The 12,941-nt window shown below is 32.2% G+C and overlaps 2 long non-coding RNA genes across 3 annotated transcripts; both read right to left on the bottom strand.

The window, feature by feature from the left end:
- Nucleotides 1-1,065: 1,065 nt before the first annotated feature.
- Nucleotides 1,066-7,359, bottom strand: LOC145802603 (uncharacterized). The gene is made up of 3 exons (XR_014344604.1): nt 7,305-7,359; nt 2,718-2,788; nt 1,066-1,510 (listed from the first exon to the last, which is right to left on the bottom strand). It is a non-coding gene; the product is annotated as an uncharacterized LOC145802603 (long non-coding RNA).
- Nucleotides 7,360-7,592: 233 nt separating this feature from the next.
- Nucleotides 7,593-12,501, bottom strand: LOC114282270 (uncharacterized). 2 transcript variants are annotated; one of them, XR_014344603.1, is made up of 6 exons: nt 12,044-12,501; nt 11,748-11,930; nt 11,314-11,395; nt 9,668-9,754; nt 9,446-9,549; nt 7,593-8,172 (listed from the first exon to the last, which is right to left on the bottom strand). It is a non-coding gene; the product is annotated as an uncharacterized LOC114282270 (long non-coding RNA). The 2 variants fall into 2 exon arrangements; XR_014344602.1 differs by having other exon boundaries at nt 9,446-9,754.
- Nucleotides 12,502-12,941: the final 440 nt, after the last annotated feature.

The following is a 12,941-nucleotide window of genomic DNA, read 5'->3' as shown; positions in this document are numbered from 1 at the left end:
AACGGATTATGTTAAATACTTGGGTTAAGTTAAATACTTGCAAGGTCAATATACTCTTTTTTTTCTTGAAGACAACTAAAGTAATACACACATATATACATTGTGCAGAATTTTTTGAAATACAACATAGAATACTATACTCCCTTAAAAAGGTGCCAAAAAAAAAATACAAAAAAACCTCTTGCCATATTACACATAAATGTTAAATGCCAAGTCTTTCAAATTTTTCATTTAAGTTAAATACTTGTAAGTTGAATACATTTTTTTTTTCATGAAGACAAAATAGAATACTATACTCCTTAATTTCACATTGATGTTATACACACATATATACTTTCATGAAGAGTGTTTTATTCCCTTAATTTCACATTGATACTACATGCCCCTATTTGAAATTCATAATCTAGTGCACTTTGTCACCCCAAATGTGTTATTCCCTTAATTTCAACCTTCCCTTTATAATATATGAATCTAAATTCGACTCAACCATTGATACTATTCTTCATCTTCTTGGAGCAAAACATATGAATACTATACCATAGAAACCCATAGAAACCCAAATCCTATATAGAAAAATATAGAGCAATCCAAAACATATCAGTTAAACCAATAGATATGTATAAACTATAAACTATCAGTTAGACCAATACAATTTAGAGCAACATTCGAACTCAAACTGAGATGTTTTGGATTCGAGCAATATAAACTATAAACTAATATCTGCCATGTCCCCATGCCATATCCCCAAACTAATGGATTCGAGCAATTTTCCCTATGTCCATATCAGATGGGGACATAAATTTTGCCCGTGCCTATGTCCATATAATAAGTTTATGTCCATCTGCTATAAATTGTATTGGTCTACTACAAAGTTAGTTCCAACTTAAAACAATTTTGTAGTTGGACATAAATAGTTCCAAGCATTTATGTTAACAGTTTAGAGCTCGAATGTCTGCTATAAACTATAAACATATAATAAGTTGGAATTATTTAGGCATGGACATATAATAAGTTTATAGTTTTGCAATTTTTCCTATGTCCATAGCAATTTTCCCTATGTCCCTATGTCCATGTCATATCTGCTATGTTTTGCAATATCTACAATAGCTGCAATGTCCATATTCCCATCCTCCCCTATGTCCATTTTCAAGCATTTCCAAAAACCTAGCCATACACGACTGATTCAATTTTGTTCCCTCATGGTAACCGGCTACACCGATTGCCGGTTGAGAGTCAAATTATTTAAATAATTCAGTTATGACCTGATTATGAGATAATATGGTATAAATAAATAATTGAATATAATGTTGATCACGGCCACCTTCCAATCATGCTTGATACTATCCAGAAGCCCAGTCTTCCATGATTGACAGTCGAAGCATAGAATACTTGGGTCATTGTTCCACAGCTTGCAATCTGAATTTGTATAAGAAGATATGGCTGAGGTTGTCCAATTGGTTGGGCTAATATACGTGAAATTGCAGTCATTTGAAGGCTTGCAGCAACCCGACTGCAAAGGAACACAACAAATACCAAACAAAACAAAACAACCATATAGAAATACATCAGAAGATGCTTACTACTTTATTTATAATAAATAAAAAACGAAACAAAATAGAACAACACAATATACATTTGTAAGTAAAATTATATATCTATTTGATTTCTTGGAAAGTTAAATGTTGGTATTGAAGAAAAGTCCTGAAGAAGCAAAAGAAAGCTTAAATTAAATTCCGATAGCGTTATACAATTATTCCAACTCAACTGCTGCACAAAACCCATATGAAACCAATTAGTCGAGTTAGAATATGCTGCAGAAATGTTTAGTTGAATATAATGTTTAGTTATGAGTTAATATGAAACTGATTATGATTAATAAGATATTGGTTAATATAAGTTCATAACTAAATGTATGGTACATCTAAATGTACCATAGCATCACCCGATATATAAACTCACAATATCATATGCATGTTGTTCGAACCAATTTTTCGAAGAGGGTAGGGAAGAGAGCAATCCAAAACATATCAGTTTTCGAGCTCGAATGTCCCCATCCCTATCCAAAGCATTTATGTCCATCTGCTATAAACATATAATTGTCTGTGCCTAAATAATTCCAACTTATTATATGTTTATAGTTTTCGAGCTCGAATATCCCCATCCCCATCCAAAGCATTTATGTCCATTTGCTATAAACATATAATTGCCTGTGCCTAAATAATTCCAACTTATTATATGTTTATAGTTTATAGCAGACATTCGAGCTCTAAACTGTTAACATAAATGCTTGTTTTGGATATATATAAACCACATAGCAGATATTAGTTTTGGATTGGATTGCTATACCAATACAGTGTAGAGCAATCCAATACATATCAGTTTAGAGCAATCCTACAAATATAGAAACCCATAGCAGATATTACCAAACACAAACTCATGAATACAAATGAATACAACCCCAGATATTAGATGAATGAATGAAAGAGAGAACTAAATTCTAACTCAAATTAGACCAATAGATATGTATAAACCCAGATATTCTAACTCAAATTAGACCAACATGATTCCAATATATTTTGAGGGCCAAACTAAAATCAAACCCAGATTAGACCAACCTAAAAAAAGCCCCATCCCAACAAAGACATCAAACCCAAATCATAAAACTAAAATCACACCAAACTCATTTTGCAACCGAGCTGCTGGAGTGAAAAGCTTACAGGAGTGGTCGAAGTGATTTCTGATTTTGCAACCGAGCTGCTGGAGTGAACAACGATCGGAGTGAACCGAGCTGCCAGAGAGAACCAAGCTGGGTTTTAGAGCAACACAAATAAATATCTATGGAAAAAAACAAATAAATAAACAGGAAACCCAATAGAAAAACACAAATACTTATGTGTTTTAGAGCAAACATATAGAAAAACATATCAGTTTAGAGCAAAACATATCAGTAGCAGATATTACAATTAGAAAAATATAGACCAAATGTATTCTAATTACAATTATATGGTACGCCCCAAATAAGGCATAGGTAGCACAGAATCATGTAAAAGGATGTGATTACTCCTCAAGGGAAGTCCTCTCCCAAAACTTCAAAAGAAAATGAAAAAATAAATAAATAAATCTGCTACAATGGAATTGCCATTCAGAACAGGCCCAAGATTGGTCACTACAATTCCTCCAGTAGTTTCTATCATGCTGTTATTTACTATTCTTACAGCCAATTCTAGGTTACTCAAACAAATACTAAATATATTGTAATGAGCCCTTAAACATTGTTTTATGTCAAGTTAAGAAAATCTATACATCAAGGATCCCTTAATCACATTTGAGAATTTAGAATCCTAATTGTTAGCATAGTGAGTTCTAATTAGTAGGGTTACCTTCATCAGATATAAATGATGCATAAGAAAGCACTCACAGATAGGGATGTCAGTTTTAAGTGTTCAATGACATTTTATGGTAATCCAAAAGAAAAATAAACACATGACCTGAAAAGGCAAAAAGTAATTACATAATTGGAGTTCCATCAGTAAATCAATCGGAGTTTGAACCATCTTGTAACAACTTCCTCAAGCCCAACTGCTCAAGCAATACAAAAGGATAAAGTCTCCACTATTGTTGTTAGGTTTCTTTTAAAAGTTCTCCAAAAAATTCAAAAAAAGTTTTGTTGGGTTGACTTGAGCTGAATTTCTCATAATTAATGGAACTCCACAGAGATGGATAAAAATCTGAGTTATGACAACCTAGCATGATGTGGGCAATCAACTCTAATTATTCAAACTACTTATTGTGCCTCCACTTGGATCTAATTTTGTTCATTATTTTTGGGGCCTATGGCACTGAACACTTTCTACCTTAACTGGCAAAGAAAATATTTTAGTTCAACTGTTTAAAGCCAGCAAGTTAGTATAACAACTGAACAACCAAAACGACCCTATTTGTGCTAGTCTCCAATAATGCTGCAATTATGTCAGAGTTAGATATTTCAACAGTAACAAAAAAATTCTGAACCTTATAAATCGGTAGAAGGCAATTATTTTAACTGGTAAAAGCAACACCCTGACCTAACTAAAAAAATCAAGGAGAGACATCCATGAGGGATTAGATTGCACAAACATGAAAGGATGACATTGCAGTTAACTCGAATAATAATAAAACAATGTATGTCAGATAAAACAAAACTTACCCAGCATTGAAAAAAATAACACCTGAAAAAAAATTACAAAAATAAAAAATATATATAAACCAAATCATAATCTAAAATTACAAAATCACACCTGGAAAAAAAATATAAAAATTAAAAAATAAATCTAAAATCATAATTAACTATTTATTATCCATGCCAACAACACTTCAAATGTATAAACATTTATGGCCAATCAAACCAAAATGGAATACATAAAAATACTGAAACATTTATGACCTTTCGAATATTAAAAAATACTGGACGATCAAACGACACTAAGTATCTGTTGGGTGCACTCACTGTTTATGCTGAAAAATTGGTCAGCTCAAAGACTACAGCAAAGTTGGAATCTAGGAATATGTACTCAAAAAGTGTATGGACCCGCTAATATCTCTTCCATTCTTTATTTGTGATTACAACAGAGTTGGAATCACTCTTTATTTGATTTTTTTTTTTTTTTTGGTTGTTGGATACTATAAAGAATATTGGATGTATATTGGCACTTCTTGCAGGACCCTTTTCTGGTAATCTCAAAAAGTACACAGTTTCTGTTTGTTTCTTTTTCCTTTTTCTTTAGTTTGTTTTGAATTATTTGGATGTGCTTTTAAGTGATGACTGAACATTTTTTGGATGGGCTTTTGCTGGTGCGTTTAAGATTACAAAGTTAATTACAGTTTGCTTAGGATTGCAAACTTAATTACAGTTTTTTATCAACTCAAATTAACATTCATTTGTGAATTAGGGGGGGGGGGGAAATCTAAATCAACAACCAAGTGTGTGTGCTATTTTGACAACCGAGAAGAAGCAACTTAGAAGTCTCTCATGGCCATGGCAGTATAAGCCAACATATTAGCACTTTTCTTCACCCCCATTGCCATTCTTCCTCTCATATCTAGCTAATGTACTTGAAAAATAAATAAAAAGAAGTCAGCGAACCCTAGATCCCAACTATGTAAAAATTAGATCCCAACAAAAATTAATAAACTATATAACTATTTTAATATAAGCAGCTAGCATGGTGTTCATAAGTTTAAAATTATATAAACTATTTTAATTGAGCCATTTTACCGAACATGGTGTATGCATGAAGACACACAAAATATAGAGGGGTGAAGAGACATATTTTAATTGAGGCAATATAAATGAAAAACAAATCACATAATATAAATGAGAAACACAATCAAACCCGAATGAGAAACAAATCACACAAAAAATTAGACACCCAACGAAAACCCAAATAAAAATCTTGAGGCATTTTGGAGACCCATTTTAGAAAAATATTTCAGAGACCTATGTGAGGCATTTTACAGAACATAGTGAATGCATACAAAGAGACACACATAAAACAAAAAAAGCCGAAAAAGAAAAAAAAAATGTTTTGATGGATTTTCATAAGATTATATGTTCGCAAGTAGAATTATATAAGCAGCTAGCATGGTGTTCATAAGCTTAGAATTATATAAACTATTTTAATTGAGCCATTTTACCGAACATGGTATATGCATGAAGACACGCACAAAATATAGAGGGGTGAAGAGACATATTTTAATTGAGGCAATACAAATGAGAAACAAATCACATAATATAAATGAGAAACACAATCAAACCCGAATGAGAAACAAATCACATAAAAAATTAGACACCTAACGAAAACCCAAATAAAAATTTTGAGGCATTTTGGAGACCCATTTTAGAAAAATATTTCAGAGACCTATGTGAGGCATTTTACAGAACATAGTGAATGCATACAAAGAGACATAAAACAAAAAAAGCCAAAAAAGAAAAATTAAAAAAAAATGTTTTGATGGATTTTCATAAAATAAAAAAAAATGTTTTGAGGGATTTTCATAAGATTATATGTTCTCAAGTAGAATTATATAAGCAGCAAGCATGGTATATAAACTATTTTAATAAACTATATAAACTATTTTAAAATAAGCAGCTAGCATGGTGTTCATAAGTTTAGAATTATATAAACTATTTTAATTGAGCCATTTTACCGAACATGTTGTATGCATGAAGACACACACAAAATATAGAGGGGTGAAGAGACATATTTTAATTGAGGCAATATAAATGAGAAACAAATTGCATAAGAAACATAAGTATTGAAAATTTTAAAATCAAAATAACAAATTGTAATTGAGAGAGACAGTTGAGATGAGATGAAATGAACATAAAGATGAGACTCAAACATATGCTGTAGTTTCAAATTGTCAAACTAAAATCAAAATACATAAGGAAAAAAATGATGAGGTATGGACAGAAACAATATATTCTGTCCACAAAATCACATATTTTTTTCAAAATTACTTGGGATTCTGAACCTATTTGGTATCATTTGCCATGATTATTATATAGATTAATTGTGGAAAAAAAAAAAGCAAAGCCCATTTGATTTCTAAATCAACTCATGACCATTCACATGACGGAAATCAAATCAGCCGAGAAATAACAAACAAATTTTAAGGGGGAGGAGTTGATACATTCTCTTTTTATTAGGAGGTCTACACAATTTCTGTTTAGATTTTTAGTTATTCTTTCCTAATTTTTAATTATTCAGGTAGGTTATCTTATCTCTTGATTTGTAACTCATTTAAGTTTGTCAACTACTTGTAAGGAATTTTCCTATTTTGTTGGGACTTACCATTGTATTGAGGCCTGTTGTATACGCAAGTAAATAATGAGGTAGTGCGTGGAGTAATTCCCTAGCACCTTGGTGTATTTTCATTACAGATTTTGGTTCCCTCAATGTAACCAAATTAACCATTCTACCTACCTTTCCTTTTTTACTATCTTGTTAGCATTTACAACTCTTAAAGATAAGGACTTCATCAACCAGCCAGCCCATACCAGAAAACCAAAACAACACAATGCCACATGTCATTGTGGATAAATTGTGGGACTCTAGCATTTCTCAATAACCCATAGAATCTTCCAACCCATCTTCGGGTTAGAATCATATTGTGCAATCAAAACCTTCAATTGATCAATAACATTATACATTTGATGATCAAGCACTAAAGCATACTACCCTAAACAGCAAAATAATGGAAACCCACAAATTTCCAAATGCAATCAGACAAATGAAAGTTACTATGTAGTTGGAAGACATTACTTGACTCTTCAGTGTCGTCAGTTCGCGAAATCATCACTGGTGGTAATGCAAGATCTGTAACAGTGAAGTAAATGCAATTTCAACAAAATTTTCATTCAAAAAACCATGCAGACAGATTGAAAGACTGTATGCTTGTAATTTGAAAACAGGGAAACGAAAAAATGAAGAATAAAGTTAATAAGAATATCTATAAACCATTTACCATCATCAGAAAGAGTGTCTTGCATCCATTCCTCATCAACAATATCTATAAGAACACCCAGGCTCAGTTCTGCCATGCTCGGTGTACTTCAGATAATCTCCTTTCACAAATACAGAATTAAAGAACAATAAAATTTAATTATAGATAAAATCAAATCCACTCCACAATCACTAAACCCAACGGTATAAAATTTGGAACAACAAAATAATTCACTCCACAATCAAATTTTTTTCAACATTCCTTATTTAATTTACTTGATAATCTGAACCCATTTTGTAAATCAGAAATCACATAATAGGTTCACATAATATAGGTTCACATAAATTTTACCACAAATTTTACCAGAAATCACACAATAGGTTCACATAATATAAATCACATAAAAATCACATAATATAAATCACATAAATCATATAAATCACACAATCAAACCCGAATGAGAAACAAATCACATAAAAAATTAGACACCCAACGAAAACCCAAATAAAAATTTTGAGGCATTTTACAGAACATAAAACAAAGAAACCTTAGATACCAATCTCTAAAGGCACAAAGAGACACACATAAAACAAAGAGAGAAACCTTAGATATGCGTAGAAAAGGGAGGAAAATTTTGAAGAGGATACCGACCTCTTTCTTGTTGGTTGCGTCGACCGATCTACCGATCTACAGTGCAATAAATTACGAACACAAAATTACCGACCTCTTTCTTGTTGGTTAAGTCTAAAAAATTGCAAACATTTGTGATAGTGCAAACAAACAAACAAACAAACCAAAATACGAACACATAATAAATTATACGAAAACATAATAAATTATAAACACAAAAATAGGAACACCGTTTTTTTTTAAACACACACACGCACACAAATTAAGTAAACAAACAAACCAAATTTTTTAAAATTGAATTTATGCACAATTTGTATATACAAAATCTTTTTATATAATACACCTAATATTTTCTTAGTTGATGATTCAAATTATTATTATTATTATTATTATTATTATTATTATTATTATTATTATTATTATTATTATTATTATTATTATTATTATTATTATTATTATTATTTTCAGGATCTTAGAGTTTGCTAGGGATGAGTAATTGAGTTAATACTGTAGGAGTAGACATTCTTATGGTATGATTTTTGAATATTGGAATTATAATTTATCTAGAAATAATCTGGAAAGGTGATTGGTATGTATATAGCTAATTCAGTTGCTTCCTGGAGTATATTAAAAAAGATTAGCCTTGGTAAACTGACCAAAAGATTAGCCTTGCTTCCTGGTGATTGGTATTTATCTAGAAACCTATTTCAAAACCAAAATATAGAGCCGCAAACATACAAACCGAAATCATACAAATCCGAAATCAAAATACATAAATAGAAATACATAAATACCAAAATACAGAGATTCGAAAACTTATTTCAAAATCAAAACTGAAATCATACAAACCCATTTCAAAATCAAAACCGAAATCATTCAAATCCATTTCAAAATCAAAATTAAAACTGAAACCATGTCGAAATCATATGCAGAATTCTATAGAAATCATATGAATTAAGCCTTAGACAATGAATTAAGTGGTCTGGTAGTTAAGCCGCCTTTGTCCCCATTACAATTGCCTCCTAAAAAAAAAAAAGGCTATAATTGCTTTTGTCATTGTATATTCTGACTTGTGTAGAAGAATGATATGGACATTCAAAGTGAGCTTCAGACCAACCAACTTAGATGCATATTATGTAATGAATACAAAATTCAAAGTCAATAACCAACTTGATCGCAGATTATGTAACGAATACAGAGCTTAATGCAATAGATGTGTTTTGACTGAAATTGTTGCTGAAAACACTTGAATTCTATTAGTGAAGACAAAAAAACATAGCAAAACAATATTTGAATTACAACTTGACATAGTTTACAACAACGTTTATACCTTGGGGACAAATAGCCGTTCCACTTGAGACCAAGGGATTGATCAGCCAAAATTCTGCAGAATTCATATGCAGAATTCTTGCCGAAATCATATGCAGAATTCTTCTTTAGTTTTACTCAATAGCAAAGCAATATATCAGTTGGCTCAATATCAAAGCAAAAGCCAAACGTTACCAAAGCAATAACAAAAGAAAAACAATAAGCACCAAAGTAATAAACTAACCAAGCAGCCGAGCAGGATGTCGAGCAGCCGAAGTGAATAGCTGAGCAGCCAAAGTGATGAAGGCAAAAGCTCTGATGAAGGCAAAAGCTGAGAGAGGAAAAAAAAAATTCAAGAAGAAGAAAAATTCAAGAAGAAACTCTTGGTTATCCTCCATGTGAATGAAATGATAATTTGTAATGATAAATGCTGTGAATTGGTTGATTCCTATTCATGAAAATGCTAATCATGAAATGCTAATTTGTAATAACTCTTGGTATTCTTCCATGTGAATGAAATGCTAATCATGAAAATTTCTGATGACTATTCAACTGGATAGCTATTGTAAGTTTTAGGATGTGCAGTTAAGTAGCTTGAACTGAATAAATTTTCTTTTGGCAGCCAATTAAAAGGAAAAAGAAAGGAGAAGAGAAGAGGATGACCCAAGAAGAGATGCTTCTGGAAGCAGCTCAAACAGGTTTTATGCTATAAGTTTGATTTGAAGAGATAGTCTACCAATTTTACTTGTGGGATGATCTCAAATATTCATGATCTCAGATAGTCTACCAAAAATTCAAGAAGAATACTAAAGTCATGTTTTCAATAACTCTATTGAACCCAGCAATTAAAAACTATAGTTAAGAACCCAGCAGTTAAGAACTCAATAACTCAATATATATATATCATTCAAATAACTCAAAATCCAAACCCAAAACCAAAAAAACAGAGCAAGGAAAATGTGAGCCAGACGGTAGACAGAGAGGGAAATGGAACCACTTAAATTGTTATTTCCCTAACTTCTGATCCTTTTGATGCTCAAAAGTATTTCTTATCCATACTTTTTCTAAAAAAACAAATGCAATTGAAAGAACATTTTAGCTCACAGACTGGGTTGCGAAAACATTTGTATCACAACACAAACTTCTATTATTTTCATTTTTTTTCCGCCCGAAGGCAAATGAAATCAAATTATGAATCGGATATATGACATAGTAGTTGATTTCACAAAGGGATAATCTCATTCCTGATCGACATATAATCCAAGTAGCAACAGGAAGTTGCATATTCTTTTCCAACCTTCTCAAATCAATTTCGCATGTTATCATCAAATGCTATAACAATATATACAATACACACCTCACTATCTACTTCTCTCAACTCTGCAGCAGTATTTGTTTGTCCTTCATTCACATTATATTTTCTACAAAATGGTATAGCCAAGCCAAGCTTCTCTTCAGAGAGTAGGAATGGGAAGGTAGATAGAAGGTATGGGAAGATAGATGGTGGACAGAGGGTATGAGGGAGACAGAGGGTATGGGGGAGACACATAAATGTGTTGGGCGGGAAATGTTAGCCATCCAAAGCAAATCTAAACCATTGAAATAAACTTGGGATTAATCTCAGCCATTGGATCAAAATGTATCTCACATACATTTTTGACATAAATTCAAAAACCTTTGTGACTTATTATATAGAAATTTGTATTTCTATAATTATTATAAAGTTTCACAAATTCACAATTGGTAATAGTATTTTTACGTATTTTAATAAACAATGAACTCCATGCACATGGAGCTTACATGCGACGGTGACAACAACGTAGGGGGCAGATGGTATACTCATTTAAATAGGTACTCACTTCTAATCTATTTAAACAGAGTGGTCTTTACCTTTAGTTTGAAAAGAGTGAGCGAAGTGATCGACTCGAGACAAAAAGAGAAGGGGAGCGAGCAGTTCCGACAGAATTAGAATCTGAAACCAACAAAAAATTATTAGAGTAGAGCTCGATAGAGAGAATTTTGGTGCGACGCAGAACAGCCCAACAGAGAGAAAATCTGACCTCACCACATATAATTTTAAACAAACAAACAAAAAAGAGAGGAAATTTTTTATGGATTTTGAATAACAGTATTTTAAACAATGAAAAGTTGAATCAAATAACCCAAACAATCCCAATGTGGCCAACAGCTAACAAAACAACAATAAATAAAAAATAAAAAAAATCAGCAGACAAATCACCAGAAAACAAACACCAAGGATGCGGGGGTAGATGTCAATCCCATGTCCATTATTAGTAGGTTAAGAGAAAACTGTGTAACTATACCTTAGCATCATTCCAACTTGATGTAGATCAATCATAAATGTTGATTGGTCAGCATTCATAAATTTGCTTCCCATGGCACAAAATATCCTATTTGAGAGCCATCAACCCCATTCGATACATATGATCGGCTATGGACTCTGGATTCTCAACATCCCTTCGCACCCATCCCGTTCTCTTCGTCGTCTGATCAAACCCCAAAAAACCCCCAAACCCAAAAAACAAAATCACAAATTTAGGCAATGGTATTCGAGAGAGAATCGATACATATATACATAGAAGGGTTGGATGAGGAATACCTTGAGACGGTGACAGAGAGACAGAAAATCGATGGCAGAAGAAGCGGGGACTGAGGATGAATCGCCATTGGAGGAAGCTGAAGCGGAGTGTGGTGGTGATGATGAGGATGAAGAAGGAGGCTCAGTGGCCATTCGAAAAACCCTAGAAGGGTTGGATGAGGAAGTTCAAGCTCTGAAAAACTTGAATCGAATGAGTTCGGTCGAAGCGAGTGAAGGTACCGAGAAGGATTTACAGAACACTCGACTCCCATTTGAAATCAAGAAGAAGAGAGGGAGAAGGGTTAGGTGGGAGGCAGACCTGTGAGAGACAGAAGAAGAGCAGTGTTTGATACACTTGGTAGAAATGAGAGGAGTGTTTGAGAGACAACCGTTAGATGTTGATCGGGAAAGATCTCAACCATTGATACAAATGTATCTCTCATACATTTTTACACATTTTCAAAAACCTTCCTCCCTTATTATATAGATATATATATATTTTGACTCTTTATGTTTAGTTACTTTTTAATGTTATTTTGTGTGTCATATTTAATTTTTCTAAACAAATTATACAATAGGTTTTATTGCATAATAAACATTGAGCTCTCTTATTTTTAGCGAGAAACCAATTACAATAAAGTATCAAATCCTAATCCTATCTGAAAATTATGTTGGCATTCAGTATCTGCATTACATTCCATCATAAAGAAATTGTCATGGAAAGGGGTATTCTTATTTCTTGGTTAAGTTGTCCTAAAAGATTGTCTATATCTGTATCACTTTCTGAATCACTGTCTGAACTTATGGCTTTTATTTGCTTTCCATAATCACTGACTATGCTATAGACTTCTGAATCATCACTGTTTATGCTAACTATATTTTCTTCTAAATCTTCTATAATATGTAGTCTTTCTATCTG

This window comes from Camellia sinensis, chromosome 11 (genome assembly GCF_055761805.1).
Source record: "Camellia sinensis isolate YWXY chromosome 11, ASM5576180v1, whole genome shotgun sequence".
Classification (NCBI taxonomy): domain Eukaryota; kingdom Viridiplantae; phylum Streptophyta; class Magnoliopsida; order Ericales; family Theaceae; genus Camellia; species Camellia sinensis.
The sequence above is the reverse complement of the archived record's forward strand: the minus strand, read 5'-3'. Positions and strand labels throughout refer to the sequence as shown.